Consider the following 19,093-nt stretch of genomic DNA (forward strand, 5'->3'; position numbering starts at 1 on the left):
AGGGACTTGCAGGAGTCTTCTCCAGCACCACAGTTCAAAGGCTTCAATTCTTTGGCGCTCAGCCTTTTTTATGGTCCATGGATATGTCCAATCTAGTGAAAAGAAGGACTAGGGGTGACGTGGCAGCAGCAGGGGCTGCCACAAAGAAGATGGAGGGTCAACTTATTTTCCAAAGCACCAGAAGGCAAGACACAAACAATAGATGGAAACTAATCAAGGAGAGAAGCAATCTAGTACTAAGGAGAAATTGCCTGACAGTGAGAACAATTAACCAGTGGAACAGTTTGCTTCAGAAGTCAACAACAACTTCAGAAGCCACTGGAGGCTTTTAAAAAGAGACTGGATAACCACTTGTCTGGAATGGTATAGGGCAGGGGTGTGAAACTCGCAATGTCACGTGATGTGTCGCGACATATCACGACTTTTTTTCCATTGCCAGCAATGGGGTGGGCGCAGTTTTGGCATGACACATATGGCCCGTGGGCCAGCAATTTGACACCCCTGGTATAGGGCCTCTTGCTTGAGCAGGGGTTTGGACTAGAAGACCTCCAAGGTCCCTTTCAACTATGTTATTCTATTCTGTTCAGTTTTGGTGCTGGCAGCCCATGAATAGCTACAAGTGAGTAACTTGCTCCAGCCTGGATTGCAACAGGTCTGAAATGTTTAACTTAGTTCTCAAATTCTACTCCACTGCCCAACTTCATGGTATTGCCTAGCTTACATTAGCTGGTTTTAAAAAAGTCAAACAGAGGAATGGTTGGATAGCAACCCACTAAGGAAATCTCATGAATTTGCAGGACAGTATACTTTTATTGAGCTATTGGAAGAAAGTTTCATTGCCCTAACAGTCCCATCTCAGGCACTTCTGATTATGATTATGAACTACTTAAGTGTTCAAAACATCATTAAAATAGTAAAATCTAGTGAGGTATTGTGCAATTTTATTAACTAGTGGAAAATAATGGCAATTTTTTTCTTTACTAAGTCAGCAAAAAAAATGATTTGCAAACTTGTCACCTACACATTCTAAGAACAGGTATATATTTTGCAATACGACTGGTAGAAATTGAGAAAAAACCAGTAGGAGTGGCATAAAATGCATTATATTTTAATATGATGTGTCCTAAATTTATAGTATACCTAAAATTCCAGTATCGGATAAATCCATACTTAAATTTTTCACTAGAGCTTGCAACATGAACATGCACAAATATTTGCATATCTGGGGAAAATAATAAAATGTGTACATTCTGAAAAATGAATGTGACAATATAGATATTATGGAAATATATGCATACAGGTGCATTATATTTGGCAAAAGCTGCTTGAAAACAAATATTCAAGTGTCCACCAGAACCGTGCCAGATATGCTCCTCATGAGAAACTATTTCTGTTCTTCATGTTACTGTTTTTTCTGCAGTCTGCACAAGTGCTAAATTGCATGAATAAGTGAAGACTGATGTACCCCAGGCCACACATCTGCTGAGGGAAGTGTAAGGACTTTCCATTACATCAACAATAATTTAACAAAGAATAGTGCTCTTATTTGGAAGAAATTAAAAATTTGTGTCTGCAATAAATCTTCATATTGCTTTATTTTTCAAAAAACCTCCAGACACATTTACATATATTAACTCAAGGCTGTGCCAGTGGCATAGCGTGGGGGGTGCAGGGGGGGCCGGCCGCACCGGGCGCAACATCTGGGGGGGCGCGCTCGCACTCGCAACTCTCTGCTCCTGCCTGGCTCGCTCACTCTCTCTCACTGCAGTGCTGGCTGTGCGAATCCGATCTGAGCCGCCGGGTCGCCACCCACTGTGGAGGGGGGGGGTGCCAGGCGTGCGGTGAGAGAGCGAGGGACTATCTGGGGGAGGGACAGTGCAGCAGCCGGGTGCTTGCCCCGGGTGCTGACAACCCACGCTACGCCACTGGGCTGTGCTGCCACTTCCCCTTTTTTCAGTGGAGACAATAGTTCCTTCTAACAATATGGGGAAGGGAGGGAGGGAGGGAGGGAGGAAGGAAGGAAGGAAGGAAGGAAGGAAGGAAGGAAGGAAGGAAGGTTAAAGAGAAACCCATTAGAGCACCTGTATCAATTACATGAACTTCCTTTCCCTCCCTTCAAATGCCAGGTGAAATTTGCACCTTTCTTTTCTGCTCACTCCAATTTAATCTGCCAACCAATTCTTCTCCTATCGCTCCCCGAGATTCCTGCAGCCTTGACAATAGGGTCAATTAGCCACCGAAAACAGTTCAGAACAACAGTAGTAGTTACCAGTCATGAATAAGTAAGTCTCAGTGCTCCTTAACTGTACATTCAAGTAAAATGTGCTCAAGATTTTGCAGTCAAACCCCAGGAGCTAAAGCTGATTATTTCCCTTCCTTATTATTGTGTGGCAGTATAAGTAATAAAATATTGGACAAAACTGATGGTGAAGCAAAATATCTCAGGGAGCAATTTAGGTACACTTAAAGGAAAATCTTACGGCCCCAAACTTGGGGGGGGGGGAACAGTTTTTATATAATTAGAGAAGACAGATTGTGTATGCTTCTCTGTTCCATTGGAATGGAAATTTTGATGTTTATGTTATCTGCCCATCAGACATCATGTTGTAGCCAATGTTACTAAAAATGTTTAACAGTAACATTGACTAACACATCTATAAACACATAAATATACAAAACTATTTACTGAGAATTCTAGGCCACCAAACATACAGGAGGTCCTTGATTTATTATCATAATTGGGACCAGAATCTCACTTGTTTAAGAAAAACAGACATTGAATGAGATGTCACATGATTGCTTCACTTAACCATCAAGGATTGGCACTATTTGCTGCCATTCTTCTTGTTGTTGTTGTGCCATATCCGTTATCGGACGTTGGCGATCATGTTGGCAATCCTCTTTTTATCAGCAGCTGCATGAAAAAGTGCTGCTGAGTTTTGTCTAAACCAGTCCCTTAGATTTTGAAACCATGATGTTCTTCTTCTGCCTGGACCTCGTTTGCCTTCAGTCTTTCCCTGGAGTATGCCATATTTTTCTGGGTGTCGCATCACATGTCTGAAATATTCTAACTTTCATTTTTTAATTGTTTTGATGATTTTCCTTGGCTTTCCCAGGTGGCTTATCACCTCCTCATTTCTTATCACCCAGCTTATACATAACAGTCATCTGTAAATCCACATTTCAAATGCTTCTAGTCTCTTCAGGTGGCCTTCTGTCAGAGACCAACTCTCTATTCCATAGACCAGGATAGAAAAAGTATAACATCTGACAAGCCTGATTTTCAATCTTAGGCTTATGTCATGACTGCAGAAGACCTTTTTTTATTTTGAAGAATGCTGTTTAAGCTTTCTCTTTCCTTGTCTTTACTTCAGTGGTCATGTCCCAGCTTTCATGTAAATTAGAACCGAGGTGCTTGATCCTTTCAACTTTTTCTAATGGTATTCCTTCTGAATTTATTGGTGGTAAATTAACAGGTAGTTTGCTGATGACCATGATCTTGGTTTTTGAGCTGTTAAGCTTCAAGCCATATTTTTCAGATATTTCTGTGACTCTGTTGATGAGGAGCTGAAGGTCTTCACGCTTACTGGCAAACAGAACTATATTGTCAGCATATCTTAAATTGTTGATCCAAACACCATTTACTCTGATGCCGGCATCGATGTTCTCCAGTGCCTCGTTGAAGATTGACTCAGAGTAGATATTGAACAACAGTGGAGACAGAATACATCCCTGTCTGACCCCTCTTCGTATTTCTGCATCAACTGAGTATTTTTGGCCTAGCCTCATATTTGCTACTTAATGCCAATATAGATTCTTTATGATTTGGATGTCTTTGTCATCATCTAGTTCCCCCTTGTTTCAGGATTTCTAATAGTTTTCTGTGTCTTATTTTATCTAATGCTTTTTCAAAATCAATGAAGCACATGTAAACACTGTGATTGACATCTCTGCACTGCTGTACAAGAACTTGAATGCTGAATAGGGCATCTCGTGTACCAAGATTGTTTCTGAAACCAAATTGTGTGTTACCTAGATGCTCCTCAATTTTATTGTATATTCTTGTGTGAATTATTCTCAGGAATATTTTCAGGGCATGACTCATTAAGCGTATTGTTCTATATTTGGTACACTTCTTTGGATTTCTTTTTGGGGGGATTGTCACAAAGGTTGATTTTAGCCAATCATTTGGTATCTTTCCTGTTTCATATATTTGAGGGTTATGGAGGGTTATTAAGCAGTTAAGAAGTGAGGGATTGCATGCCTCAGGGGAGTGCAGGAGACATTGGGACACCCAGCACAAACAATGCACAAGTTAGAGAGTGCTGCAGTGTAGTGCTACAACCACTCCTGAAAGCTTCAGTCACCCTTAGCATAGCACAGCACAGCACAGCACAGCACAGCACAGCACAGCACAGCACAGCACAGCATAGCAGAATGGCACAAAGCTTCCACATTGTGGGAAACCTCATCACAACAGAGGAGTTTAGACAATGCTATTGACATGGCTGGTCATGGTGTGGGGCTTGAGGCAAGCATTTCTTAGGAGCTGTGGTGGTGCTGGGACTAAAGTACAACAGCAGGGGCACTGGAAGCTGGCAGAAATTGCTGAAGACATCTAGTGGGTTAAACGTAAAAGAATGTAGGTTTAAAATAGACAGCAGAAGGAACAACTGGGCTATGTGACGTGACAATCAGGGAATTAGCTGCCACATAAAATGGAATCACCAAACAGAAGCTGTCAGAAATCTTCTAGTGCATCCTATACTGAACAAAATTTTAATTAATTATAGGTACCTTTTAATTCTACAATGCAATCAATCAGTCAATCAATAATATTTATTTGGTCAATGACCAGCAAACTCTACAACCCAATACTCCAGGGCTACGTGCAATTCCCCAGATCTTTACCACAGCCTTAAAATTTTTACAAATGTAACCAGGACATTGTCATTTCTAATGGAACCGGTGAAATAATCATATCAGTTGTAAACGTAATTTCATTCAGATTAAATTTAAAGTTAAATTTAATCAAATGCTTTTTTTCTCCTTAACCCCAACCACTTGTTTCTTCTACATATTCTACATATCTTACATAATGAGCAATGAGCCTGCTCCTTTTAGCCAAGGGAAGGGCTTGTCTTGGAGAAATGGTGTAACTATTTATATTCTTGGAAAAAATGTTTCCTTGTTCAGACTTCCAGAAATTAGAAGTAATTGGAAGGTCAAGGTAGGACTAAAAAGTGTTGACAAAATTAGGGAGCTGTAAGACAAGTGGTTTATGTCAGCTATCCCAAAAGTGCTTGTTCAAAAGGCAACTGGACTTTTTTTTGTTCTTCCTTAAAGATGTTTTGCTTCTCATCCAAGAAGCTTCTTCAGTTCTGTGAGTGACCTTGTTTCAAGGGAGTTGAAGGCCATTTTGAAGGAAGATTCACAATGAGTAGAAATCAAATGCCATCTTCTTTTTCTTTCCAGATATGTCTAATCTAGATTTCTCTAGGTCATATCTCAATAACCTGTAGCCTTTTTAGTATCTCTGCTATACATATGCTTCTTTCCTTTGCCCACCATGAAAGCATCTTGTTTATTCAAGTGGGATTCCTTTGCTTTTGAAGCCCGGCTCATAGCTTTACAAGGTTGGTTAAACAGCATTCTTATGCCAAACATCTTGTTTTGATTTATGAGCTTCATTGTCTATTTCTCTTCCCTTTCTCTTTTTCTCTTTCTCTCAAAAACTCCATTTGGGATTCGTGTGTTTTTGCACTGATAGGAACACCAAAAGACTAATAGATCTTGATAAATTCAATGAAGGTTAGAGAAGTTAATACTGGTGAGTGCATGAAAATGCCATTTAAACAAGTAAGTATAACTTATTGTGGAGGGAGAGAGAGCCTGCAGTCCAGCAGGAAATGAAGAATAAGATGTAAACATTTCCAATTATTCCACCAGGGCAGGGTGTGCTTTAAACAAATGGAAAGGAAAGGAAAAGTAAATTTTTGTCAGCCTTGTAAGGCAGTCTAGACATGAGGTACATCCAGGAGAACTAGCTCTATTTTTACTGGAAAGTTACGTACATTAATAGAATTGCAAGTCCTTGCATTGCCCCCCCCCCATCACTACAGTCAAAGAAACTGTTTGTAAACTGCTGGTACTTACCTTTAAAGCCCTACATGGCTTAGGCCCGGGATATTTGCAGGACCGTCTGCTACCGGGGACGACTTCCCATCGCCCAGTGCGCTCACACAGAGAGGGCCTCCTCAGGGTGCCATCGGCCAGACAATGTCGGCTGGCGACCCCCAGGGGGAGGGCCTTCTCTGTGGGAGCACCAGCCCTTTGGAACCATCTTCCCCTTGAGCTTCAGATGGCCCCGGACCTCCGGTCCTTTCGCCGCGACCTCAAAACTTTTCTCTTCCATCAGGCTGACCTGGATTGATGATGGGTTTTTAAATATGTTTTAATTTTTAATTGTAGTTAATTTATTTTGGGGCTGTTATTTAATTCGTTTTTTTAATTTTTGTATTGTTGTTTTTATTGTTGTAAGCCGCCCTGAGTCCCTTGGGAGATAGGGCGGCATATAAGTCCCAAAAATAAATAAATAAATAAATAAACTAGGGAGAATCCCCACATTTGCCACGTTCTATTCCTTTGGTAAATTCAACTGCCACTTATCTGATCTTTGTCTAGTCTGCAGTTCTTCTTCCTGTCTCCTACGGTCATTCCCATCCAGGTAGTCCTCGACTTACTGTAGAACTACAACTGAGCCCAATATTTCTTGGATTAGCTCAGGCAACGAAGAGTGAGACGATGGCTTCAGCTCAAACATTTATTGACTCAGCTCGGACGGGGCAGAACGGTACAAATAGCCGTTTGACAGACAACTGTCAAGCAGGTTAACGAATCAGGGACGGGTGTTTTCCCGCCGAGGGGTCGTGCCCAATAATCAGCTGGCAGCTTTTGACATTTCCCCAGTGATAGCGCATGCGCCTCTGGGCTGGGGAATCCTGTCAGCTGGCTGCCATTTCAGCTGGGACCCCGGGTAAGCCTAGCCGGCATTTTGACAGCTAGCGGCTATCAGTGGCTGAGGTGTCTACGTGTGCGCAACTTTGACAGCTCGCGGCTGCTGCCGTTTGACAGCTTGCGGCTGCTACTGCGCATGCGCGGCTTTTGACAGCTGTCAGTGCGGCCACGTGGAGCGGCCTTTTGACAGCTCGAGATTGTTACCGCGCATGTGCGGCTTCTCTATGACAGCTGTCAGTGCGGCCACGTGGAGCGGCCTTTGACAGCTGCCATTCTTGTGTGGAATACATTACATTTCTGTTGCTAAAGAAGACATTTGTTCAGCGAATTTTACAACCTTTCTTGCTACAGTTGTTAAGTGAATCACTGCAGTTGTTAAACTATCAACATGGTTGTTAACTGAATCTGGCTTCCCCCTTGACTTTGCTTGTCGGAAGGTCACAAAAGGGGGGTCACATGATCCTGCAATCATTATAAATGTGAGTCAGTTGCCAAGCATCTGAATTTTGATCACATGATGATGGAGCTGCTGCAATGGTTGTACTTCTATCTGTACACCTCATACCTCTATACTTCTGATAGCAAAGTGTTGCCTTCTCCCAGGGGTGTTTGTGCAGTTGTCCAGGACAATACAGGTGGGGTATTCTTATAGAGGACTCAGCCAAGCAAGTGACGCTTTCATTCAAATGATGAAAGCAGTGACACACCATTACAACACAAGCTCCACCCCCTTCATGAATGGAACAGCACAATGCATATGCAAACACTTGCGTCAGGGCAACACATTGCTGTTGTCAACCTTACTTAGCTTCCAAGCCCAGTCAAATCACCCAGGAGCTGGCACCTGCTGAGACTTCAATTAAATTAAAGGTTAGATTAAAGCTAAAATAAATCTACAAGAATTCTAGCCGTCTGTCATTCCTTTTTTGTCGCAAGAGCCTTGAGACAAGGACAAATTAGGTCACTAGCTTGTCACAGAGCCTGTCATCTGAAACAGCCTATTTATAGTTCAAATGAATAGGCCTAATGAAACATTATTATTGCTTTTATTTGAGCATTTCATAGAAATAAAAAATGCTATATATACTTTGCTTTTTCTGCAATGGAAAATAATACTAATTGTCAGATCAGAACAATTTTTCCCCAATGATTTCAAATGGAAGCTATATATGTTTAGCTGTAAATCATAACAGAGGTTGTAAGGTATCATAAAATACAAATAAAAATACATGTCTCTGTATTCACCTGTTGTAAATTAGCATTCACACTGTTACCCTACAGGTCATTGAAATGGCAATTATGTCTTTTTACATTTATTCAACCTCGAATGTATTCTCTAGTGACTAAGACATTGGCACAATCAATGCAGTCTAATTGTTAAAATGCATTTTTTAAAGAAGAGAAATAGTCAAAGGCTTGTTTCCCAAGAACACATGCACGTACAGAGTCTTAAAAATAAATTCAGTTGCCTATAACTCTGTTTGTGTGTTGATCCTCAGTGCAATGTACATTGTGATCATAAGGAATAACTGAAAGGAAATATAAATATGCTAGTCAAAATGTTATTTATTGATTGATGTGATATGTTAAGTATTTTGCTATTAGCATAAAGGATTAAAATGTAATATAATCAGTGCTTTTTTTGTAAAAGAAAAAGGTGCCGGAAATCACACATGTCATACAACCCACCTTGCCTACCCTACAAGGTTCCATCCAAAAAAGGTGCCGGAACTCCGTTCTGAGCATTCTATGAGAAAAAAAGCCCTGAATATAATATAATAATATCATAAAATAGCATGCATTTTATGGAAAATTGATTTGATTGCCATTATCTTTGCACATCTTGTATTCTACATTGTCTAGAATGTTTTTTATGAATTTTACAAAGTTTACAACTCAAAAATATGTTCAAAAGGACACATTAGAAGAAAGTCACCTGCAAAACTCTATATATTCAAGCATGCTTTCCTCCTATTTTTATTTTTATTTTATTTTAATTCCATTTATATCCCGCCCTTCTCCGAAGACTCAGGGCGGCTTACAAGCTTAGCAGTAGCCTTCATTCTATGTATATGCCTGCTTATTAGGGCTTTCACACACACCCCAAGCGGCATTATTACAAAGTCAGCTTATTGCCCCCAACAATCTGGGTCCTCATTTTACCTACCTCGGAAGGATGGAAGGCTGAGTCAACCTTGAGCCTGGTGGGATGCGAACCTGCACTAATTGCAGGCAGCTGGTGTTACTTAAGGAGGCATTAGCCCACTGCTCCACCAAGGCTCAAATACTATACTAAACACATAAATAAGTGCACTGTTTAAAAATTGGACAAATATACAGAATCAAACTTAAAATTACAAGAGACAATAAACAAAGTTGAGCATAAGTAAATTCTCCATCCTGTATGTATACATCCATTTTAACACATGGATACACCATAAAGAAAAAGAGAAGATGCTGTTGGGAGAATAATTTTTTTGTCTTGTCTGTAATTTTGTAGCACCAAGTAAAGAAAAATATTTTAAGGTAATATGTAAAATACACATGCACCGAGGTTTCCTGTTGTTCTTTCTTTTTTTGATTTTGTATATGGCTCATGTCACTTTCAGTTGCTACTTGTACAAAATTTGAAAGTGTTAAATCAAAGCCCACATATATATATGTTTTAGCAGATGGCAGTCCCTGGCTAACTTTGGCTCAAAAGCTAAGTAGGTTTGGGAGTGGTTAATACCACAGTTGGACACCATATGGAATCCCTTGGCTATAGATTTCACTAGGATGTCAAAAAAGTATCATCTTATCAGGAGTCAACTTGAACCAGGAGGAGACTTTTTTTTAACATTAAACATTTTAAATTTAGCATAACGTATGTGTCTAAATATAGATATTTCATATACTTTAAAATTCAGATTTATTTTTAAATACAGATCAGTGTAGAAACAGGACAGGGAAGACTTGTGAGATTTATAAACTAGAAATAGAACATCTATCTATCTGTAGTCCTAACCATTTGTAGAGTGATAAATCCTTATACATACATACATACATACATACATACATACACACACACACACACACACACACACACACACACACACACACACACACACATATATATATATATATATATATATATATATATATATATATATATATATATATATATATATATATATATATATATATATATATATATATTTAAAAATGCATTAATATCATATCTCCCAAGAACAGTATTATGAAATCCACTGACCTCTGCCAAATTGGTATTTGGACCCTGCCGTCTCTCACCATGTGGACATAGTTACCCTGCTGTATTTCAAAAGTCAAAAGCATTTTTCTTTCCTCTAACTCATTCTCTCTTTTTCAAACATGCCTAAGCAAGAATGAGTAATATACTCCCAGGTGTTTTGATTTCAATTCTTGAACAGAGAAGGACAAATTGGGAGTTATAAAGCAAATATCTGAAAGATATCAAATTGCTTAGCTATGTGTTCAGGCAGACATGGGCAACATATTAAGGGTTGAATATGGCCCTAAATGCTCTTTTTTAATCCCTCATGGTAATTTATTACCCTCTTACAATGGAGAACAGATGAAAATGATAATGTAAGCCTTAAACTATAAAGTTCATGATTAAAAAGAACAAAGAGACCCAACCTGTTTAAAACTATATGTGTGATGGGATTCTACTCACTTTGCACTTTCCACTTAACCTCACCATCCCCACCGCCAAATGCTATGTTTGGCCCTTTGTTGCCAAGATGATCCACTCCTGGGACAAGATAGAGACTCACTTTTCCCACTTCATCTGCCAAACTGTGGGTCATTTTCTTTGGATTCATTGAATCTATCTCCCCTAGCCAACCTAACTTTTATATACACAGAAATAGCATTATTTTTGTCTAAATTAATAATTATTAGTAAGTTAATAATTACTAATTATTTACTTATTAATGCTCCTGGGGAGGAAAGCCATGGAAAATCTAGACAGCACACTAAAAAGCAGAGACATCACCCTGTCAACAAAAGTGCGTATAGTCAAGGCTATGGTCTTCCCAGTTGCAATGTATGGCTGTGAAAGTTGGACATTAAGAAAGGCTGAGTGCCAAAGAATGGAAGCCTTTGAACTATGGTGCTGGAGAAGACTTCTGCAAGTCCCTTGGACTGCAAGGCGATCAAACCGGTCAGTCCTAGAGGAGATCAACCCTGACTGCTCTTTAGAAGGCCAGATCCTGAAGTTGAAACTCAAATACTTTGGCCACCTAATGAGAAGGAAGGCCTCACTGGAGAAGAGCCTAATGCTGGGAAAGGTTGAGGGCAAGAGAAGAAGGGGACGACAGAGAATGAGGTGGCTGGATGGAGTCACTGAAGCAGTAGGCGTGAGCCTCAATGGACTCCAGAAGTTGGTAGAGGACAGGAAGGCCTGAAGGAACATTGTCCATGGGGTCACGATGGGTCGGACACGACTTCACAACTAACAACAACAACAAGTAAGTAAGTAAAATTAGATTTGCTTCCTTTTCTGGGAAGAAGTTTTTTTCCCAACTCTTCTTGGGAATTGGACAAGGTCCTCAGCTGGCTGCCATCAATTTGTTAATCACTGCTCCTCCTGATTGATGAAGGATCCAGGAAGATAACATTTGTTAGTCTATTCCGAGTTGGTGCATTCTTTCCATAAACCCAACAGCTCTGGTTAGCTTTCATCCAGTCTCCAATGTCCTCTTTATAGGGAAAGCTCTTAAGAAGATGACCACATTGCAGCTTCAGAGGAAAATAAATTTTCTAGACATTTTCAGTTGGGCTTCACACTGGGACATGGTACTGAGATGGAATCAATTACCTCTGTTGACAAACTTTGGCACAGCTGGGACAGGGATGGTACATCCTTCCTGGCATATCCTTTATCTTTCAGCAACCTTCAATGCCACCAAACCTTTCTGACTTACAAGGTTGATGTCAGGTGACCAGGATAAAAAACCAATGCCATATATCTCATGACTTGTGTTGTAATGTGGTTTCTCCCTCCCTTACTTTATCTTTGTGTATAGTAGGGAGGGGTCTGCTTAAGACATTTACCCAAACAAATTTCTTGACAGGCGCTCAAGCCATTCTTATCTGATTGGTAAGTGGTCTTAGTAGTGGCTCTTTTTTCTTTCTTTTTTTGAGGTCATTCCCTATGCCCTCTACACATATGTATAAATTATGCCTGTTTCTTCTCATGATCACTATTTTTGTCACTTTGTATAAGGACTACTGCAATGTGCACTATGTGGGGCTGCCCTTGATGACCATTTAGAGACTTCTGCTGGTCTAGAAAAAAAGCAGTGTGAGCAGTTATAAGGATGATGCCAAAGCATAGCCTTGTTGTATGGGTTGAACTGGTTACCAGTAGTCTTCCAAGTGCAATTCAAGGTGCCAGTTGACACCTACAAACTGAACACAGCCAAGGCCGGCTTAGTTGAGGATCGTCTGTCTCCTGCTGTCTCTGCCCATTCCATAAGAGCAGAAAGAATTGGCATGCTGCAGACTGCATACATTAAGCAATATCATTTGGTTGTAGTCAAGAGAGTATGTTCTCTTTTGCAGTGCCTGCCTTCTAGAACAGCATTGTCCTATAGATTCACACAGCCCCAACCCAACTCACCTTTAAAGGTACTCTGAAAACATGCTTCCCTCCCCCCCAGGTTTAGGCTAAGATGGGTTGTGAGCTGTGAGGGTTTATGGGTTTTGAAAGGCTGCTTGTCCCACTGAGGTGACCATATTGCTTAATATTTTATACCATTGTTTTTAATTATTTTAGACTTCCCAGAGTGGTTGATGAATTGGGCAGGCTTAGAACTGTGATAAACGTACAAGCAAATAATATGTGAATTGACGGGGGGCAGGTGGGGAGGAAATATCCCCTGAGTTATTTCTATCTGAGAAAGGATATAAGACTTAATCTAAATGGTTTGCTAAAAAAAACATAGACTAATTATGCTGACCTGAAATAGAATAAAAAAATGCAGAATGAATGAATGAATAAACCAACCAAGTCCGTCCCATCTAGCAGTATCCAGCAGTTTCAAAACCTACTGCTGGCTTTAGCAGAAAAGCCAGTCTAGAACATGTGATTTTCTTCCCTTTACCTCCTTCTTTGCTAAGGTACTCTGCAGAGTTTCACAGAGGATTAATCTTCTGAAGTTTTAAACGTATAATTTCCTTTGTTCAAGGAAAAGAAAAACCTCAAAGCTGCCCAGCTGACTCTGATGGGAGGGAGGGCGCAATGTTCAGATTGCATTGGGAACAAGCCGGCCCTTGAAATCTTGCGCATGTGTCAGGAAGAAGCTAAATTTCCCAAGACAGAAACCTTCTTTTTCTACTACCACCCCCCCACCTCCCTCTCTCTCTCTCTCTCTCTCTCTCTCTCTCTCTCTCTCTCTGAAGCCACATTTGGGTCAACTGCAGGGGGGCTTTCAAGCCAACACTTATGTTTCAAAAGCAAATACAGGTAACCAGCTGATTCTCAATTTCTCCTTTAAAAACCTAGAAAATAGCTCAATTCTACTTCCACTGCTCATTTTGGTTGACTATTAGTGTTCAGTCAGGGAACCATTTAAAAAAAAGTAATATAAAAGATAAGCCTCTATGTTCCACAATATGCTTATGCTCTGAGGGAATCATAGATGGCAAAAAGTAAATCAAATTACCGGTAAACTGAATTTCATACAGGTTGGGTTTTATTTTGTGTTCGGAATTTTTTTAAAATTGTTTTGTTTTGTTTGGATGATAAGCAATTTACCAGTGCATTTTTCAAGATGTTTTTCAACTTTTCAATCTGCCCTATAACCTGATCACCCCTGGTGGTATCCTAATGGATATTAATCACGCCTGTTCTCAACTTCTTAGCTCAAATGTGGTTGACCAAGTGCTAGAAACAACTAAATTCATGCTGTGATGAACCGTGACTAGATGACTTTCAACAGTTATTATTAAACAGCCCAAACTAGCCCAAAGGATAGTTTAAAGGTATAAACTTGGAAACAGCTCTTTAAAGCATCTATGTCTTTTCTCAGGCTTACTTGGTTACCCTCTGCAGCTACAGTGGGATTCAATAAAATAAACATTTGATTTAAGGGTTTCCCAGTCTATTCCATTTGTGCATCCCTTCAGAACCTCTGTGCCATCCTAATAAGAAGTATAAATTTACTTTGGAATTGTTTATCTAAACATATGAATGCTTAAGTGCAAACTGTTTCTTCACTGCCGATTTATAGGTTCTCTAAGTCATCAGTGTGACGGCATATCATTAATAAAGATGCACTTTATATCAGCCACAACAATAGCTGAAGCTATAAATTACTTGTGTAGAAATACTGTTTTGATATATTTCTTGAGTCAAAGGCTACATAGTAAAATGCCTATCTTTAAACTCCAAATGATGTTTACATTCTTATTGATACATCAGTGTTAGAATTCACAAATATTGACTATCTGAAGTTTCCATAGTGTGGATTCAAGGGGAACGCATAAGAGATAGAAAAACTCTCAAGATATTAATTCAATTATACACTTGCTTCATAAATACAACTCTTTCCTCTCCTCTGTTAGATGTTTTTCATTATTTTCCTGTATAAAATTTTCTAAAGATGGTTTAGATTTTTTCACAGGTTGAACTACAAGACAGTAATTTGATAGCATTCACTTGTGATAAAATCACGCATAATATAAATTATTGCCACTTAATTTACATGCTGTCATATCTTGTTTAATTAGATAGATGAAAAGGAAAAGATAGGAAAAACTACTCACTATTGTGTAAATATCCAGATATTTCAAAATATAAACTACACAGGAAATAAAAAAAGTGATTTCAACTAGTTATATGTGACACTTTCTGAATTACCTCACAGACTGGAGAGAGAGACTACATTTGAGAGATTTGACAAAAGCTTAAAAAATATAAGGCTAAGGACTTTTACAGCAGCTCTCATAGCACTAAGACTCCCCTATATTAAATAATAAATGCCACCAATCCAATTTTAATCTATTGGAAGAAACATATACAAAACCTGAGAAATCTACATTGAGCTCAATGAAAAAAAAAACCATTAATTGTGCAATCAAATAAAATAACCTAACAAACAGTTTCAGAAGAAGAGTCATAGGCAAGGGCCTACAGAAAAGACCATATTTTCCTTTTTATGGAAAAAGATGTTCATTTGAGACTTTTGCTTCCTAGCAGAAACTCAGATAACATGTCAAGGTAAATAAATACTGTTTTCCCTGTATGTTTATTTTTACTTTGAACTTTAAGACATTACTATACTATTTTAAAGTTTCCCCTCAACTGTGGAAATTTTGTATTGCCAGTGTGAACAGTTCCTATCTTCTGATATTTCTGAATGAGATGGCATTGTGATTAATGGTAATAAGGTATTGGCCAGCTAAATGGAGTGAGATGTTCCTTATAAAGAACATCATATTGGAAAAAAGTTTGATGCAGTTTATGGGAGACAACTGCTAAAGAAAGGGGGTGGGGGTGGGAATCTACATTCAATTAAAATAACAAAGAACAACGAGCCCAAATGAGAGGGATGTAATTGTGTGGAGTAATAAATGAAACATTAAATCACCAAATCAGTCTTTTTGGAGTACCGGTAATTATTATTCCTGAAAAACAAATGAGCACTTTTGGAAATGGAAAACGTATGTTTCTCAACTAGTTTCCTTTTTTGCTAAATACTCACTCCCTGAAGACCAATATTGTCTTTCTTGTCAATGTCCTCATGTCCTCAGTCAAATTCAAAGGTTTCCGGGAAGGAAAATGGCAGCCATCAGAAGAGTCATGTTTTGATAAGAAGCATGGTTGAGGTGGAAGGAAAGAAGTATTGGATTTGGCACCCCTTTGGATTCTGGCTAGAAGACAAATGGACCAGGGTCAGACAAGGAAAAAAATTGGCTGCACTCCAAATGTGCTTCTCAGAACATTGAGCCTTGGTGGAGCAGTGGGCTAATGCCTCCTTAAGTAACACCAGCTGCCTGCAATTAGTGCAGGTTCGCATCCCACCAGGCTCAAGGTTGACTCAGCCTTCCATCCTTCCGAGGTAGGTAAAATGAGGACCCAGATTGTTGGGGGCAATTAAGCTGACTTTGTAATAATGCCACTTGGGGTGTGTGTGAAAGCCCTAATAAGCAGGCATATACATAGAATGAAGGCTACTGCTAAGCTTGTAAGCCGCCCTGAGTCTTCGGAGAAGGGCGGGATATAAATGGAATTTAAAAAAAATCCCCTTTTTAAACACTTACCAACTTTTATGAAGAAAAAGCTAAAAAACTGGAACTGCCAGGATTGCTTTCTTAGCAACTAATTCTGGTTCTTAGGTTGTCCCATCACTAGAGAGATGTGTGTGTGTGTGTGTGTGTGAGAGAGAGAGAGAGAGAGAGAGAGAGAGAGAGAGAGTGTTTAAGAAAGAGAGACAAATATTTTATTCTGAGTGAAAGTCACTTTGGAAAGCTTCCTTTCCAATAATGGAATGTCAAGACTTTAGAGCTATTGTGAAGAAGCATAGAGTTACAGATAAGGTTTCTCTGAATGCCCAATTGTGTTCTCTCAATGCTCTTCCAGCTGCTACTTTATGAAATTACCCTAAACCATCAATTTTTTTCTCAACAGCTAACATCTGAGGATAGCAGTTAAGAATTTCAGCTTTAGTATGTCATTCTCATAAGCTCTTTGTTGCTTCAGTAGCCTCCTAATAATAATAATAATAACAAAACATAAGGAACTCTTCAACATTGGCCAGAAGATATTTATAAACAGTGTCAGTGACCTCCTATTTAACTGTAGCTCTTAACTCTATAAAGATTTTTTTGAAAGACATACAAAACATCCCTCACAGTATTTCAGTGCCAAGGCATTTTATTCCTTGGCTTGTATAACAATAATTCCATAGGAAAGAAAATTATTTTTATAAATGATAACCATCATTTTAAAATTGAAGTAAACTGCATTACAATCTTTTTATAGATCAACATATTCTAAAAAATACATACCATTTACAAGCCTAGGTCTGGAGTTTTACAACTATAGTATAGAGAAAGAAGCACTGATACTTTATTTTTTTAATTTACCTGCCTATCATTGTCCATTTTAAAATGTCATTGTCAACAATAAAAAAATGGAATTTTGTTGGGTGAAGTACAACAATACTGTGGGAAAAGCCATCCGAATGTTATTTATGGAGGGTTGCTGATGTTAATATGATAAGGACATATTTGGGACCTCCATTTTCTGGAATCCAGAAGTATTTATTTCATTTATACTTTCCTAAGCCAATGTCATGATTCTTAAGTAGCATTTTAATTCCATAACTATTTTATTCTAAATTTTACTGATTTTGAAAAAGAGAAGGAATGGCTTTTACAAACCTGATTATAATACTGAAGTTTTTTAATCTGTTAAATTATTGGATATATGTAGGGCAAAGGTTTTTTTTGTTGTTGTTTTCATTTTGGCTGTTCTTCAGTGGGACCTTGATCCTGTGGCAATGAAATGGAGAAATCAGGAGCATTGCAAATCTGAAAACAAACAAACACGTACAGAAATATACAGTACAAACAAAACTACTATATAGCATCATAAATTAAGGGAATATACTATAAAATGTTGATATTTCATGTAGATTTGACAACCCCAGCATCTCCTCTCCTAACCACACAATCATCTTAATATGTTCCTGCATAAAATCTGAACTGGGGAAAAGATTCTATATGTATGGGACCTCCAAGGTGCTTCAGAATTTTGCATTGTCATTGGATACATGGGTTCCAAATATGGGGAATATCTATTGCAACTTATCTGGAGAATAATTGTCATGCTGGGGAAGTGTGTCTGTCTGTCTGTCTGTCTGTCTGTCTATCTATCTATCTATCTATCTATCTATCTATCTATCTATCTATCTATCTATCCATCCATCCATCCATCCATCCTGAGGACTATAGATGAGAATAGAAAATATTTATTTATTTAATATGTATAATAGTCATTATTATACAGTAATGTATATAATAGTCATGGTGGTACAGTGGTTAGAATGCATTATGCAGAATGCAGAATACAAACTCTGCCCACAGCATGGAGTTTGATCCTGACAGAGTTAAAGTTGACTCAGCCTTCCATCCTTCTGAGGTCAGTAAAATGAGGTTCCAGATTGTTGGGAGCAATATGAAGACATTGTAAACTGCCCAGAGCATGCTGTAAAGCACTAAAGGGGCTGTATATAAGTCTAAGTGCTATTGTTATTTCATGCTGAAGCAGCTCTAGGCAGATTACAAAGACAAAATAATAATTTAAAGCTAGCTAGCCAGTAATGGGACGTGGTGACTCAGTGGGTTAGGACGCTGAGCTTGTTGATCAGAAGGTCAGAAGTTTGGCGGGTCGAATCCCAAGTGCTGCATAACAGAGTGAACACCTGTTACTCGTCCCAGCTTCTGCCAACCTAGCAGTTTGAAAGCACGTACAAATGCAAGTAGAAAAATAGGGACCACTACGGTGGGAAGGTAACAGCATTCCAAACGCCTTTGGCGTCTAGTCATGCCGGCCACATGACCATGGAGACGTCCTCGGACAAGCCCTGGCTTTTTGGCTTTGAAACAGAGATGAGCACCGGCCCCTAGAGTTGGAAACAACTAGCACGCATTTGCAGGGGAACCTTTACCTTTTTTTTAGCCAGCAATGAGCAAATAGGTACCATTTTTCTTGGGAGACAACAATCCAAACAATATAAACCAGTGGGATCATAAATCATCCAGCCCCAGGACCCATTGAAGAAGCACTCTTTACAGCTGTCCTAACAGCAACATAATGGACATATGGCAAGAACAACATGTGGACTTTGGGGACATTCCTGTTTCAAAAGACAGGAGTGGCTACAGATGTAACTGTGCTCACTTCTATGACTTGATCCAGAGCTATTTTCAGAGGAAAGGCCTTTTCTAGCCCTTTTCCCATCAGGCTATTCTTGCTTCGGTCCAAACAATCTTGAAGGCAGGGAAGGGGGCAGACTAAGAATAATTGAACCTTGTGTGTCCT

Source organism: Vipera ursinii (assembly GCF_947247035.1).
Source record: "Vipera ursinii genome assembly, chromosome: 1".
NCBI lineage: Eukaryota > Metazoa > Chordata > Lepidosauria > Squamata > Viperidae > Vipera > Vipera ursinii.